The sequence below is a fragment of the Cetorhinus maximus genome, chromosome 6, assembly GCF_964194155.1.
Source record: "Cetorhinus maximus chromosome 6, sCetMax3.hap1.1, whole genome shotgun sequence".
NCBI classification, from domain to species: Eukaryota; Metazoa; Chordata; class Chondrichthyes; order Lamniformes; family Cetorhinidae; genus Cetorhinus; species Cetorhinus maximus.
The window spans coordinates 140,121,108-140,138,644 of NC_135884.1; positions in this window are offsets into that span (position 1 = coordinate 140,121,108).

The window sequence follows — 17,537 nt, forward strand, 5'->3', positions numbered from 1 at the left end:
GAATTGGGCGCAATGTCAGTTTTACCCCTGCCTGATATCACTCGCCAGTCAATATTGGGCCTGTCATATTGAAGAAAATCTCAAAACACTTTACAAAGCAGAGGTGCAGGGTGCCAAACAGGAGGTGGATGGGCTAAGTGGGGACAGTGAAAATATGGGTGAAGGGGGCAGTAATAACACATAAAATAGAAGAAAGTACTATCTGTCCCATTGAATCAACATTTCGTAACATAATTTGTATGATTTGCAATGGACAGACTTTTCTCACCTCCTTCAGTTTCCAAAATAAACATAAGTGGAACTTCCAAAAAAGACAATCGTTGTAAAACACCTTTCTGACCCCTGATGCTAATCAAGAAAAACTCTAGGGTATAACCAAGAGTTTAACTCTAAGCAGTTGCGTTCCACAGATGACAATCCTGCAGGACTAGAATTGTCAAATTCTTTCTTTTTTTTTGTCAGCGTTTATAACCCTATGGCCGCTCCCATTTTTAGCCAAATATTTTTGCAATTCTGTTCTAAGCAAATTAATCAATGTAGCATTAGTTGCTCTTGATTTGAGCATATCCCATTTAATTGTACTCTGTGCAAGTAACCTATGCAGTTTGCATTGTTGCTGGATTTTATTTTACAATACCAGTGGGACAAGGGATCCTTTTTTTTAATGTTGGATAACAAGGGGATTCACACTGCACTATGTATACTGCAATACACTGTGCTATTGAATAAATAGATAAATGTTCACGATTTTCAGAAATTCTTATATGTACACTTAGGCAATTAGCATTCTTGGAAGTAATCAAATAGGTATTTTTGGCTCATACAGTTATGCATTCCTAGTTAATATATTGTACACGGCTTGTGGCACAGTAGACTGGAATACAATAACCTCATGTCTTCGATCTGATTTCCCAGAGATGGTTGAAAATTTCCTGTTCTCAGTCAAGGACCCTACACAATAAGAACAGGAATGCAGATGTTAGTGGACATGGGTCTACAGTATAATATAGACCACAAATTGGTACTAATTTGGCAGCCTCACTTTACAGCTGAAATTACTCTTGGTGCAGAGAGAATGGATTGAAATGAGAGTTACATTTATTCTCATTGTTTAATTCATACTCAGGAACACATGTAGCTTACAGGGAGACTGATTACAGCAAACGGTCATAAGAAGAGTCAATCAAAACACATGCAGCAATGTGTGCTGAGGTAATCAATATCTAGCTGAATAACTACTTACCCAATCAAAGTGACACACAGAGGGCTAATCCAGTGATGGGGTGTACTACTGTGTGCAAAAGTGAAGAGGGGCTGGCGGCGGTGCAGAGCTCCTGCTAAAATAAAAACAGATAAGCTAAAGCCAGTTTCTCTCTTTTTTTCTGTGCTTGCCTTGGTTTTTCTACACAAATAACAAAGGGAACTGGAATTTATTTTTGTAAATCGGCTAGTGCTCGTTAAAGCCTGACAAAGCCATGTCAATGAGCTTAGAAAGAAATGTGTGACAATCTTCTGCTGCAGGTGGTGATGGGGGCAAAGAAAATGACCAAAAGGGTATTAAAGCACCCACTGAGCCAAAGATAATTCTGTAATAGAGCAGCTTAAACTCCTTGGGAGAGTCTATTTTCAATCTGGTTTTTACTGAAACTATTACGATAACTGATTTAGTGTTGTATTTGGTGGAAGAGAGTTACCTGCGTGTGTTGGTTCCACTGTAGAGAAAGCATCTCCTTCACATCTATCATCAAGGCTTTTAAGTGTACTTCAGTGCATTCACCAGCACTTTAATCATTTGGGTTGCTTTAGGCTTAGGGCACATTAAACAGATCAGCAATAAACTGTTGTAGCCCTGTGCAATGCTCTGAGAAATATTTCATTCTCCCCGGCAGGCTATTCTAGTTCACAAAACTTAGATGAGATTTAAAAATTGCTACAAGCGAAGGAAGACCAGAACTAACCAAAAGCTCCAGTGCCGAGGGATCTGGGTGTCCTTGTGCATGAATCGCTGAAAGCTAGTATGCAGGTACAGCAGGTAATAAGGAAGGCAAATGGAATTTTGGCAATTATTGCTAAAGGAATAGAGTATAAAAATAGGGAAGTGTTGTTGCAATTGCACAAGGCATTGGTTAGACCGCACCTGGAGTACTGTGCATAGTTTTGGTCCCCTTACTTGAGGAAGGATGTAGTTGCTCTGGAGGCAGTTCAGAGGAGGATCAATAGATTGATTCCAGAGATGCAGGGCTTGTCTTATGAGGAGAGATTGAGCAGTTTAGACCTATACTCGCTAGAGTTTAGAAGGATGGGAGGAGATCTAATTAAGGTATATAAGATGCTAAAGAGGATAGACAAAGTAAACATGGAGCAGATGTTTCCCCTTGTGGGACATTCTAGAATGGGAGGCCATAGTTTTAGGCCAAGGGGTGGTAGATTTAAATCAGAGATGAAGAGGAATTACTTTTCTCAAAGGGTCGTGAATCTGTGGAATTCGCTACCTCAGAATGCAGTGGATGCCAGAACACTGAATAAATTTAAGGAGAAGATAGACAGATTTTTAATTAGTAATTGCACAAGGCATTGGCAATTAGTAATGGGTTGAAAGGTTATGGGGAGAGGGCAGGAAATTGGAGTTGAGGCCGAAATGAGATCAGCCATGATCGTATTGAATGGCGGGGCAGGCTCGAGGGGCTGAATTGTCTACTCCTGCTCCTAGTTCTTATGTTCCATTGAAATATTATTTTCAGTATAAGCTATGTGTCTAACATAACATTTTTAAACTTAGTATTATAGGAACATAGGACTTAAGAGCAGTAGGCCATTCAGCCCTTCGAGCCTGCTCTGCCATTCAATTGTAGTTTATTATTTGCTTCTACTTTCAAAGCACAGAGGTTTGTTATATACATAAAAGTAAGTATTTATCTTCAGTTCCCATCAACCTAGAAACCAGTCTTTCAAAGCCCAAAAAAATGGCCATGTTAGGTAATCAGGATATACAGGTCCACACTTCAGTTAGATTTCATAGAATACTCTCTGGAGCTGGAATAATGTTCTTGGAATTCAGAGTTAAATGGCTATTAAACCATTTGAGAAGCATTATATGAACATTATTGTAGACAAATTCTTAAAGGGCAAGTTCCTACCTATGACACAACCTGCAGAAAACTGAATTCATTAACTTTTTGACGCCATTAAAAGGGAACAAAACATGGCGAATTTCTAAAAGCAGAAAACATCCCTGACCCCCAGTCACTTGAATCAATATTGGGGATAATTTTGGCTTAACCCACCTGCTGTGTAATGGTCGAGATTGGGCACAATGTTTCCTTGACAGCCTGTTGAAACTTATTGAAGTTAATGAGTAATATCAAGTAAGGTGTAGAAGGCGAGATGTGCCGAGTAGATGATCCATCTTGGCTTCCTCCTGAGGTTCCAAGCATCTCAGATGCCTATCTTCAGTTAATTCGATTCATTCTACATTTCAGAAAACAACTTAAGGTACTGGATACAACAAGAGCCATGGGCCTGACAACACCCCAGCTGCAGTACTGAACGTTTATCCTCCAAAACTAGCCACAACCCGAGCCAAGCTGTTCTAGTACAGTTACCAGCAATGTGGAAAATTGCCAGGTATGTCATGTCCACAAAAAATAGAACAAATCCAATCTGGCTAACTACTGCCGCAGCAATCTACTCTCGATCAGAAGCAAAGTGATGGAAGGTGTCATGGACAGTGCTATCAAGTAGCACTTACACAAGTGTCAAAAATATGTAATTAAAATTTTACAGATTTTAAGGACAACTGTTTTAAAGGCACATTTCTGTTTTTAAACATTTACATTGAGTTTAAAAGCCTTTTTCAAAATGGAAGAATGGACAGACAACATGGCATCTGCTAGTGTTTATTCAAACCTCATCTGACTCATACCTCTAGAGCTGGCTACGAACAGTCATTAAAAATGCAAAGACCCCTCTAGGTATGTCCAAGGGAGGACAAAGAGGAAGGTATTAAGAAATCATTCTGCCAAAAGAATCCAAGCAAACTACATGTGCTGTAACTGCAGAATTAGTAATGAATAGGAAACTTTCTCTCTCTCCCAAAAACCTGCTGAGCTGCTGAGTCCACTTGAAAAGGGCAAGCACCAACTGATTCAACTGCAGAAGCCATTGCAGCTGCTAAACCAAACCTCAAGTTTGAACCCCTTCATTTCGGAAAGAAGGAACTCAAACAACAGGCCTGCAATGATATCTCATAGAGACTGATCTGAAATCTCATCTTTAAGTATGTTTTTCCTTCATATGCAGTTTAATCTTTGTATCTGCATTTTAGTTAATAACTTTATTACTTTTACTGGAGTAACTTTCAACAGTAGTTTTGTAATAGACTAACCTTTATCTTATTTAAGACTAAAGTTTGTCTGCTGGGTTATTTTTAAATTGTACCATTCATAAATTAAAAGGGGGCTACACACACACACAAACTCTTTGCTCACAGATTACTTTAAGGAAACATCTTTCACATGGTTGTGACACACAGCAATAACATGCTTATTGATGCACAGTTTTAGTTCCAGCAGGGCCACTCAGCTCCAGACCTCATTACAGCCTTGGTCCAAATGTGGAAGAAAGCTGAATTCAAGAGGTGAGGTGAGATAGGCTTCCCTTAGCATCAGTATTTGGCAGAGTGTGGTATCAACAAGGCCTAGGCCCAACCACCTTCAGCTACTTCATCAATGACCTTCCCTCCAACAGAACATCAGAAGTGGGGATGTTCGTTGATGTGTTCAGTGCCATTCACGACTCTTCAGACACTGAAGCATTCCACATCCACATGCAGTAAACCTTGGACAACATTCAGGCTTGAGTTAATAAGTGGCAAATAACATTCGCGCCACACAAGTGCCACGCAATGTCCACCTCTGATAAAAGTGAATCTAACCATCTCCCTTTGGCATTCAACAGCATTAACATTGCTGAATCCACCACCATCAACATTCTGGGAGTTACCATTGACCAGAAATTTAACTGGACTAGTAATATAAATACTGTGGCTAAGAGGGCAGTTCAGAGGTTGGGAATTCTGTGGCGAGTAGCTCAACTCAGGAAGCTCGACATCATCAAGGACAAAGCAGCCCACTTGATCTGCACCCCATCCACTCACCTTATACATTCACTTCCTCCACTGCTGGCACACAGGGCCAGCACTGTGTACCATCTATAAAATGCACAAGATACAAGACCTACTGCAGCAATTTCCCAAGCCTCCTTCGACAAAGTCTTTCAAACCTGTGGCCTCTTTTCTGGGAAGGACAGCAAAGGGTCAGCAAACCCACGGGCAAACCACCGCCTGCAAGATTTCCTCCAAGCCACCCATCATTCTGATTTGGAACTGTATCGCCATTCCTTCACTATTGCTGGGTCAAAATCCTGGAACACCTTCCCCAAAAGCACTCTGGGTGTATCTAAAGCACATGGACAGAAGCAGTTCAAGAAGGTAAGGACAGTTGGGGATGGGGAATAAATTCTGGCCTTGCCGAAATTGGCACTGTTCACGTCTCAGTCTCAAGTCTCACTATACAAGTTGACACAGGCTATGCTCAGATGTAAAATCATCTCTGGTCCCTAGCATTGCAAAGGTACTAGGGGGATGGAACTTAATAGATGAGTTTCCATATTTCAAGTAATACTTTTGAAAAATGAGCCGCTTTCTCAACTTTTTAAAGATCTTTCGATCGACCACAAGCCCACTTGTGGTGCAGCAAGGTGCTGCAGTCAGTTTCCTCCCTGCTACCTGACGCAGTTGTTTCAGCATGAGCATAAATGTTCTGGGCCCTCACCTGAAATATTTAACTAACCCTGGCACCAGAAAGTGGGACAGGATTGGGAGCTTAACTAACAGTGGACAGAAGTCCATTCTTACGCTAGAAAAGCAGGAGCAGTTGACATTCAAGATTGAATTCTTTGACTATACAAAAGCATTCATGACTAATATGTAACCAAATTGGCCACTTTGTAAAATAAAAAGTCATTCTTACTACTACAGTTTCAATACAACTGGCTGCACGTGCTGTACTACTGAACATAAACACAGTGGCCAATTATCTAAGCAGAATACTATCACCCTTTTTCTTTTCTAGTTTTTTTTGCATATTCCTTCATTTCTCTTTTTAGATCCCACCTGCTTCATGCCTCATTTTCTTGACAGAGAGAGTGACCTATTAACACCCTCTGCTAAAGTTCCCACAGAAAGTACATGAGAGTAATCCAAGCATGACTTAAGTCTTCTTGGGTGTCAGTTGTAGGTCAGTTGGTAGTACATTCACCTCTGAATCAGAAAGTCATGGGTTCAAATTCTACTCCAGAGACTTGAGAGTCTAGGCTAATAGTTCAGTGAGTACTGAGGGAGTGCTGCACTGCCAGGGATGCTGTCTTTTGGATGAGATGTTAAACTGAGGACTTGTCTACTCTCTCAGATGGATATAAAATAGCCCATTCAGAGAAAAGAAGAATTCTCTCATTGTCCTGAACAATATTTATGCTTCAACAAAAATAACTGGTTATCTGGTTTCATTACTATTTGTGGGAGTTCACTGTGCAAAAATTGGCTGCCATGTATCTTACATTCCCACAGAAAGTGCTTGACTGGCTATAATGTGTTTTTGGTTATCCCGGTTGTGAAAGGTGGGCGTACTTACTTACTTTCCTCCTTTCTCTATTTCTTTCTCTCTTTCCCTTTCTTTCTCTCTTTCTTTCTTTCTCTTGTCCTCTCTTTGCTTTTCTTTCTCTCTTTCCCTTTCTCTTTTTCTCGCTCTCTCTTCCCATATTTTGATGACTTCAGCTCTTCTGCAAGTCAGTGCCCTCTGCTATCTTTAGGGACCCTAATGACATTATAATTGCTGATAGAGCAGGCTGTCCACCACAGTCGCTGCCTTCACTGAAACCCAGTCTGTAGGAAGCTGAGGCCCTATGAAGTAAGCTCCGTGGAGCCAGGAGGGCTCCTCTGCTGCCCTGAGCTACTTTATTTCTTCTATTTGTCATCCAGCTGAAACGTGTGGGCAGCCTCTGGGCTGACCAATTTTCATCTTCCGACAGCTGACCAGCTGTCTCTGTCCACCTGTTTCAAGTGGACATTTGGCAGAAGGGATGCAAATGAGGCCTGTGAGTTAAAATAGCCTAAGCCTCAAACAGATAAAATCGAGGTGGGCGGGGAGCTCTCCACCGCCTGCCTGCCCAAACCGCACTCTCTGCTACCATTTCCCCAAAGCTTCATCCAGGGAGCATACCACAGGAGATGTGCAATGAGATTGTACATAGTTATACAGCAGCTCTCTGCATTAGTGTATGGGATGCTCCTTAACAAGGCTAGATCACCCATTGTCAAGTGGTGATGAGACCTTAAGCAAAGAGCAATGGAATGCTGAAATAGATACAATCGTCTCCTTTCCAGCCCTGGAAACTGGCTGGTTTATTTTGGTCTCTAGAGGTGCAACTCAAACAATCCCTTTTCAAAGGTTTCAGATCAGATTCATTAAAATAAAAAAAAAAGACAAATGAATATGTTCTCCTGAAACAGTTATTGTAGCTAAGCAGAATTTGAATATCTGTCAATACCTTCAATATACATATCTAAAAAATGCATGTTGGGGAAAAAAAAAATCACACAATGTTTATATTTTAATTGAGTGACGTATATTCCTTCCTCAGTGTAAACCGCTCAGTGGCAAACTGAGAAATAATTGCAGCATTAGACGGAGTAAAGCTAGGGCATTACCGTGGTGTGTAAAGCTGTTTTTTTTTATGCCTCAGGTACTGTGACAAAATTAAATCAAACTCAAACTTAGACAAGAACGTCACATTATTTTCACGGAGGTCTACAATTGATGCTTCCCCTCAGTGGCGTGATTAAGAGTCTGTGTGGAGAATTTCAGGCACAGGCGTTTAATGTGCCATTCATTGCACGACAGCACATTCTTTACCACCATGCCACTCTTTATCACTATTCTGTACAGCTGAACATGCTTGACAATGTAGAGGGGATTCTTGGGGCAGAGGGAAATTAGCTTGCCCCTATTATAAATGGTTAATTGCATCAGTGTGTTAAAAACATGACGATGTTTTGCTGAGTTATTTCACAACAGTTTGATCCTGCTGCTGGTAGGGTTACACGGTCAAAGGTGAGAGCTGCAGAGCAGCTGTGAATCTGGTGCGGGAGGGCATGTGCTGCCTCAATTCATGACAGTTGCAGGTCTGTTTATTTGTCACCATTTACTCCTCGCATTTTGATAGGTATTGGCTGCAGATTCCCCTTTGATAAAAAAATTTGGCACGACAGTATAAATGGGGCTAATGCCGAACAATGGCTGCAAACATCACAGCTCAGTCGGTTTGCGTGAGGCACCAGGTTTCCTGTTTCTAATCTGTAGTCAGCAATCGGTGCTGAAACTCTTATTAAATGGCTCTGTCGCTTTTGTTAGGCCGTTTCCTACAAAATCAAATATTGCTCCCAAAATCTGACAGAAACCCACATATGTACCTCCTTTTTTTGCTTTAATTGCTCACATTTGTATTTTACCCAGATGGAAACTCTTATTGGCCAGGGAACAAATAACAAAAATGTGAACAATTAGACATACTGGTTTATTTTTAGAATATCATAATGTGATAATTAAGACAATTAAAGAGAAATTCTGTTAACCCATCAGTTGAATCTCAATTTGGATGAAAGAAATTAGTCAGTAGGTCACTCATGAAAATATAACAACTGAGTTGTGAGCCAGGCCTGGTTCTTAGTGTATGTAAAACAATGGGAGAGATTTGAACTGCTATTTCATCCTACATACTAACTTTCAACATTTCAAAGCTTTGGGGCAGAATTTTCTCCCCGTTGGGCGGTAGTGGGCACGGATGGGTGCGGACCCATTCGCCACCCGCGATCGGGTCCACGCTGCCGTTTTATGCGAGCGGGCCAATTCAGGCCCACCCAGCGTGAAACATGGCTCCCGAGGACAGCGGGTGAGGGCAGGCGGCGGCAGGACTGCTATGACCGCCTGGTCCAATGGCGACCCGGCGGCCTGTTTAAAAAAGCTCCTGCAGTCTTGCAAAGGCTGTCAAACATGGCCAGTGGAAGGGCTCCCCAGAGCGCTGCTGGGGAGCAGGCCAGGCAGGAGGGTAGGGCAAGTGTGTGGGGGGGGTGGGGGGGGGGGCACTGTGCCCCTTGTTTCTCAGACGATTGCCTTGCTGCCCTCCTCCAGGAGGTGGCAGCGCGGCGGGAGGTCCTCGTTCCCAGGGACGGGAGGAGGAGGCCCCCCCCACCAAACATGACCAAATGTGCCTGGGAGGAAGTGGCGGAGATAGTGAGCTCTCGTGACATGATGTAACACAACTGGATCCAGTGCCGCAAGCGTTTCAACGACATTTTGTGCTCTGGAAGGGTGTTGGTATTGGTAACTTAACCCACCAGTTAGGCTTTCCCCCCTGGCCGCCGCCTCCCCCCCCACAACTCTGAGTGTAGTGACTGCATTGAACCATTGACGGCATGTGTCCTTCACTGGGTGGGCCAGCAGATATTGCCCATGCCGAGGTCACCCTGAGAGGGTGGTGAAGAGATGGGTTTTGCACCCGCAGCATGTGGTACACTGACACCCACATGATTGTTTTGGGGGCAACCTGGAGGATCTGCACCTAGGCGTAGTGCTGGAACTGCAAAACATGTCAAAGTCTGGGTGCTGACATGCTGGGAGGGGAGCTTCCAGGTGGTGGGGCACCCATCCATCTGCTGCCCTTTGCATTCCACATGCTTGCGTCTCCTCGCTTGGCAAGGTTGGACCGTGTGGTGCCAAATGTGATGTAGGCTGCATTTGGCCAAGGGGACAGGCCTGGTATCTTTGTGTGTATGTGGCAGCTGCAGGGTGAGGAGGCACTGGAGCCCTGCAATGTTCCAGTCTGGTTGGGGTGGGATGGCAGTGAAGAGAGTCCAGGTACAATTAGCACTAATCAATGCTCTTCTCTCCTGTTCAGGAGAAGAATGCACATGATGATGCTGAGCGGGTGAGGACTGGCAGAGGGCCGGCCCAGTCCACCATCATTACCAGGTTCGAGCAGGAGGCCCTCGATCTGGAGAGGCGCCATGCGCCCAGGTCCACCGGTGTCAGTGAGGCTGGGGTGCCACGGGCAGGTATGTTTGCCCAGCACTGAGGTCACCATTAGTGTCCCAGCAGCCATGGCACTGCTGAATGTTCAGTGATTGAAGTTTGCAGCATGGCTTGACCATTGTTTATGGAAGGATGAGTGCATAATAATCCGGGGGACAGGGATGCAGATTGACATTGTTTCCACGTTAACTGATCCAATGTCCTTGTTCTTCCTTTCAGCATCAGCGGAGCAGGGCTGGGAAGAAGAGACTGAGGGGCCCCCTCTCACAACTGGGGGCCTTGAAGTTTCTGACCCACCAGTGTCACACCACCTCTGCCAGGCAGGCACCAGCGCAGATACTAGCACCTTGGTGGGAATTAGATCATCGGCTAGTATCCCAGGGCACAGCGGTGAGGGCACTTCACAGTCTCTGGAGGAGCTGGCGGAGACAGTGAGTGCCCATGGAACCAGCAGTCGGAGGACTGCAGAGGACCAGGCACATGCTCAGTCGGTAGCTGATGATGGGCCTCTGGAGTCGTACATGAGGCAGTAAATGCTGGACGTCCAGCAGGGTGTGCAGGAGGATCTGGTGGAGATACATGAGGCTATGCTTGGCTTGGTCTCCATGGTGGAGGAGTCCACCCGGACCATCGCCAATACAATGAGCCTAATGGCTGAGCGTCATGCTTCCTCCATGGAGAGAGTGGCGACTCTCGTGGAGAGGCTCCTCCAGGAGACCCATCAGGGGTTCCTGAGGATGTGCTCTGACCAGCAAGCCCTCACATCGGCATTGACCTCAGCTGGTCAGTGCCAGTGTGGGAGATGGTCTGGGCACCAAGTATCCCAGCTCGGTGCCCATCCATCTACGGTGAGCAGGGAGGTCCAAAGTGACGTCATGTCAGCGAAGCAGCTCCCTGTTGTCTCTGCGGGCTCCTCTCAGGGTGCTCCGGATGAGGGCAGCAGCTCCTCCGCCCCTCTGCCAGTGACTGTGGCATCCGATGAAGCTGCGATGACTGGGGAGATGCCAGCTGTGGAACTGGCCACTCCCTCCCAGGAGAGGCCAGCACAATCTCCATGGGCCAGAGATCGACCACCAAGGTCACCGAGGCCAACAGGACAGCAGAGTGAGCAGGATGTCTCAGTTGCCGTTGCCAGTGCCAGCGAGGGGACAGCACCTAGATGTAGCACCCGAAAGCGTAAATTTAAGGCACCTTAAGCACACCATGGGTTTCTCACTGGTGCTTTTGTGTTGCCCTACAATGAGGTCATGATTTGTTGGTGTGGTGTTTAACACCTTTGTCATTTTGTTTTCTTAAGTTAATTTTATTGTATCATTAAATTTAGACATGTGACCATGGCTGAGGGTGCCTCTTTTCCTTTGTAGGTGGATAGTTACCCATGATGTTATGAGTGAGTTGTGTCACATTGAGCTTTATTGACAAGGCCCTTAGTTAGTGCTCCTATCCAGGCAGATTTAGCACTCAGGTATCGAGTATGCAGCCTGCAGCACAGGCTTTTGTTGGAGTTCCATCTATAGTGTTCTATCTGAAGGTTCGTTGGATTAAAGCCTCCCGGGTGTCTCTGCCTCCCTGGAGTATGCCCAGGTCAGCATCTACCCCCTCAGCATTTCCCTATGCATGCTCATCCTCCGACTCTCTGCTGGACTCATCGCGTGCAGCCGCAGACGCTGCGTCTACATCTTCGTCCACAGTGTCATCTCTTTCCAGCGCACGATTGTGGAGGGTGCAGCATACAACCACTATCAGCGACACATGATTTGGGGGGTACTGGAGTGTGCCCCCTGAGCGGTTCAGGCATCGGAAGCACATCTTGAGAAGACCGATGGCTCTCTCCACCACAGCCCTTGTGGAGGCGTGGCTCCTATTGTACCATTGCTTATCTTCTGTTTTTGGATGATGGAGAGGCGTCATGAGCCACCTTCTGAGGGGATAGCCCTTGTCACCCAGCAGCCATCCATCCAGCCGGGCTGGAGCACTGAAGAGCCCCAGCACCTGGGAGTGTCTGAGGATGTAGGCGTCGTGGGAGCTGCCTGGGTACCTTGCACAGACTTGCAGAATCAGCATCCTGTGATCACACACTATCTGCACGTTCATGGAGTGGAAGCCCTTCCTGCTGACAAAGGCACCGGCCTCACCTGCTGACGCCTTGCTGGCCACATGTGTACAGTCTATAGCACCCTGGACACGGGAGAAGCCAGCAATGGCCGCGAAGCCTCTGGCTGGCCTGGTCCCAACAGTAATGGATGAAGGTCAACGCACGTCTAAATAGAGCGTCTGTCACCTGCTTGACACAACTGTGGACAGCTGATTGGGAGACTCCGTAAAGATCACCCACCGAGCCCTGGAAGGAGCTGGAGGCATAGAAGTTGAGGGCAGCTGTGACCTTTAGAGCCACTGGCATGGGGTGTCCACACAGTTAGCGGAGATCTCAGGGCTTATCATCTGACAGATATAGTTGACTGTCTCCCTTGAGAGATGGAGCCTCTTTTGGCACTGCACCTCAGACATATTGAGGTAGCTGCTTTGCCGTCAGTATACCCTGGCAGCAGGATAGTGGGATCTTCTAAGGCCCCTTCCACCTTGGACTTCCTGTCGGCCCTGCGCCCCTTGTGCCTGCGCCTCTTCTCCCAAAGGGGGCTTCCCTCGATGCTGAATGTGCACTCCTGGCCTCCTGCCCGTTCTGGCCTTCCTGTCCTCCTCAGAGGAGATGCCTCCAGTGGAGAGCACAACTCCCATTCCCAGGCTAAGGGAAGACTTCCTGAAACCTGCAGGCCCCATAAAGGATCTTCACTGTAGAGTGCTGACCTGAAGGTTCTGAGTCCTGTCTAAGCAACTGGTATGAGTTTTGAAGTATTTCTGCTCGCACAGGCAAACATCATTAACATTCCAAATTAAATATCTGACTCAGCACATTCGCAACCCCACTGGCCCCTCTTATCCCGCCCATGGATGAGGTTTATACAAATTGTGTTCTACCTGTCTACTCTTTGTGCCCGTGTGAGAACCTGAAGATCGCACGGGCCTCAAAAAATCGCCATCGATTGGTGCCTCAAGGGCCTTAAGTGGCCCGTTAATTAATGGCGGGTGCGCATCGGAGATCATAGCGCGTCCGCCCAGTGAAATATCACGATGGCGCGCGATGGTGTCGGGACGCTCGCCCGACGTCACCGCAGGTCATTTTACGTGTCGGTGTGTGGGGCCCACTTCCACACGCCAGCGGGAAAATTCTGCCCTTGGTTTCATTCGAGACAATCAATACTAAATTAGTTATTGCTTTGGTAAAATGTTATTGGAAAATGGTTCCATGGATTGTTGGATTCCATCGATAATTGATGGAAATGCCTCCACCAGTGAATCCACAGATACTCTACCCTTCAAATAGCCATCAGACATCAGGAACTTCATGGTAGTACATCTGCGTATCATTATAAGGCCAGCCCACTGGAATCGTTCCCCTGCCCCCCACTGCCCAACTGGATTGTCCGCCCCTCGCCAATGTGTTTCACAACAGCATTTAAAAGGTGTGCAGTTAGCGGGCTGCACTTTGAGGGGAACTCGATGGTGAGTACGCAGTAACACTGTGGAGCACTCACCCAGGTCGCCTGTTGGGCTTCAAGGTTGAGGCGCATTGTGGGAGGGGTAAGGGCTGCCCTGTGGTTGAAGGTAGCGCACAAGCATGTGCTGGGTGAGGGGGAGGGAAGCAGCCACGCATTAGGGAAACCCTGTATAAAGTGACCATTCCTCATGCAGTTGAGACAGTTCAGGCACAGCCACATTGACATGATTGGAGTTGGGCCTCTAGCTTAGCTGCCCACTCCAGCAATGCAGAGGCATCAAAGTCCTCCAGAGCTTTTCACCTCTTGGGCACAGACTGCAAACTAATGAGAGTTTTAGTGGACTGCAGAACAGTTGGATGACTGGGCACATTGTACAATCTCCTTGCTAAAGCTGGCCATGGGGCAGTCACTGGTGGAGGTGCTCACAGCCCCTTGCAATGTCATCATCCCGGTTTGGACCAGTCTCCCCCATGGTTCAAGCTAACAGTGCAGCCTTGCAGTGTGGGTTAGGAGAATGCCTGCGCCTGAGCTGAGAGCTCAGCATGCAGTCCAATGGGCAAAGCTGCCGCAAATCGGCCAGGTGGAGTGGAGCGGAGGTGGGTGGGGTTTCGGGCAGCCATGCAGCGCACTAATCTCTGGCCATCCAAGTGGCGGCCAGCACTCTCCGCATATGTTAAGGGGCCTTCAGACTTAACCAAGGCAGATGAGTCCGTGCAACTGTGCAGGAGTGACGTCCTGGATCAAGGTCTCCATGGCAGCCACCATCTCATCAGTGTTGACCTCAGTGCTTTGGCATGCCGGCGCTATCACCTCAGCCTGAAGGCGGGCGGACTCCTCCATCGTGCCTTACAATCTGGGGAGTGCAGCGGACATCCCTTCCTGATGTTCCCGAGTTTTCCTTTGTAGCTCCAGCAACTGTGACATGACCAAGTCCAGAGGCTCATCATCTGACTCAGGCTCAGCAAATTTCTGGCCTCCAGCAGTCCTCCGAGTGCCGGACACCTGGGAAGTCCCTGCCGCCGCCTGCTGTGGATCAGACAGTGCAATGTGCTCACCAGATTGTGATCCCGAGGCTACTGTAAAGCTAGGTCCCACCGAGGTGTGTGTCTCTGAGCTTGTGGAGAGTGTGGGTGAGCTCTGTGACAGAACTTCAGGGAGGGTGCCTCCAGATTCCTCTTCGGAGGTTTCTTTGGGCCTGATTGGAGGCCCTGGGTCATGGACTCCGTCGGCTTTTCCCAGATGTGCCTGCGGAAGCAAGGGGAGATAATTTGTGCATGGCAGTGAGCTGTGAAACAGGACACATCACTCATGGCATGGTTGACTGATGGATGTTGCCCCGCTGGATCCTCATTTGGTAGAGCAGCGCCGAACACTGTGAGGACCTTGATGTCAGGCATTCCTCCACTGGTCTGCGACCTCTCCCTCTTGTTCTGTGCCAGCTTGCCCTGCATGAGCAAAGATAGAGAGAGTGTAAGCAGGATGCTTGCCAGGCCAGATGATAAGTATGCTTGGCACGTGTGGGTGTTGAGTGGTCCCAGAATGAGGACAATGAAGGTGTGTGTGAGAGAGTGAATGCTAATGTCCCTTGAACCGGCAGTGAGTGTTGGCCCTGTGGACATGTGGGTTTGTGAATGTGTGAGTTGAGAATGATGAGAAGAATGACTTACCCTGGCGGAACAGAGGAGATCATTCATCCTCTTGTGACACTGAGTGGCTGTCCTCTTTTGAAGGGCATTGGCACTAACTGCCACTGCCACCACCTCCCAAGCCTGGTTGGTCACGCCACTATCCATTCTGCGGCCAGAGCAGGGGTAGAGGGCATTGCGGCGGGCTCCAGGGTGTCCAAAATGCATTCCAGTGATGTGTTATTAAGTCTGGGGGCTGCAGTCCCTTTGCCTTTCACGGACATCTTCCCTGTAGAAGTCCTGGGCTGGAATCACTGAGATGTGTGCGTGCGACTGGACTTTAAATACTGTGCCCCGCGGGATGAAGCGGCGAGGTGATGGCGTGGCAGGAAAATGAGAGCCTGCCCGCCATGGCAACAGCGTGTTTCCTGGGAATGCATTATCAATGTGGTGGGTTTGGGATGATACAACATGAAAAGCCATCATTGTGGCCGGCAGGTAAAACATCATTTTACCCGCCCGCTACCGCACTTAGTGCAAATCTGGGACGATTCCACCTGTTGTCTCCTTTCTATTCCCCATTTAATACCAGGATATGTGTATCCTGATAACTGCTATGTAACCAGGCCCAGGTAACTTGAATCTTCCCAGTGTCTACTCGTGTGCTCAATGAGCTGTCAATCTGGGCTGGAGCCCATTGCTTCTATTTCCAATGTTTTTGCTGCTTTTTTCTCTTTTCTCATTACCCCTCCTGGTCCTCACTCTCCTCTTGTCATGCTTCTTTTCATTTTTCCCCTTTCAGCTACTCTCTCCTCCAAAATCCCTATCCCAACCCTTTAGCACTGTTCAATCTTCCTATGCTCCTGCTTGACTCCTTCTTAGATAAGCCTATAGCTTCTCGCTGTGCCTCTCTTAGCATCCTCTGAAGCGCTCATTGAGGCACTTGGTACTGCCTCCTTAAAAATCAGCAACCCTAACTGCCCCATCCACTCTTTTGCTGATCAGCCTACCCAGTGTGCCAGGAGCTATTCTTGCTCAACCTCCCTGTCTAACTCACCCCTCCAGTGCTAACCCTATGGACCCTGACACGGACCTGCTATCCTTGCCTCTCGCAGTATCTCCCTCCAGAATATCTATTCATTTGTGAACAAGGCACATGCCGTTTATGAGCTCAATGTGGGTGATCATATTGACATTATGGCCTTGACAGAAACCTGGTTGAGGGGCTTCCTTCATTACAGCAGTGGTTTCACTTTAAAAAGCACTTCATTGGTTGAAAAGCGCTATATAAATCCAAGGGTGGGATTTTCCAGCCCTAACCACTGTTGGGATCATCCGATCCTGCCGAAAGTCAATGGACTTCAGGCTGGGCCGCCAAATCCCCCGCAGCAGGTCCCGCCCGCAATAGGGCCGGAAAATCCAGGCCCAAATCTTTCTTTATTCTGAGTTCACTGCCCTCCCGTCCTCTCCTAATCTCTCCCTCCATGTAAACTTCCCAAATTCAGGGCCACTCCTTTGGCCTTACCATTACATGTGACCTTGCTACTCCCATCATATCAATCACTAGATGTGGCTATCTCTAATCACTTCATTGTATCGCTTTCCACTCACATCCTATTTCCTCGTCCTGATAATTTTGCCTACTTCTGGAAAAAGCTCTCTCCCAATCCATTTACAACCACATTTTCAACATCCTAACTGTCCAGCCTGTGGTGTTCCGTTCATCACAACATTTCTGCAGTTACCAGTCCTCCAACTTTGATGCCCTAGTCCTCATTAAAACTAATATTATCTGTTAAACTGGCCATTTCCCTTTGTACAATCCTTATTTTCATTCTCGTAACTCTAAATGATGCTCACCTGAATGGAATTGGTCGTCAACTGGTTTAGCTATTCACTGCCAGACCTGGCTGAACCACATAAAATTGCTTCCTATTCCAGAATCAAAGGTAAGCCCTGATTCATTTTCTTGGCTTCTTGATCTTAAGCCCCTCTCCCCATTCTCCTTCACCCTCACCTCCAGCAACATGTGCAGGGAGCTCATGGACCCCCTTTCACTAATATCAAGATCAGCTGCCTCTGCCACTTTCCACCTTTCCCCTAGTCCACTGAGTCAGATTCCCTTGAAGAAATCCCCCTGCCCTCACCCAGAATTTGCATCTTTCTCCATTTTCTCTATATCCCCTCATCCTCGCTACATTATCCATGAG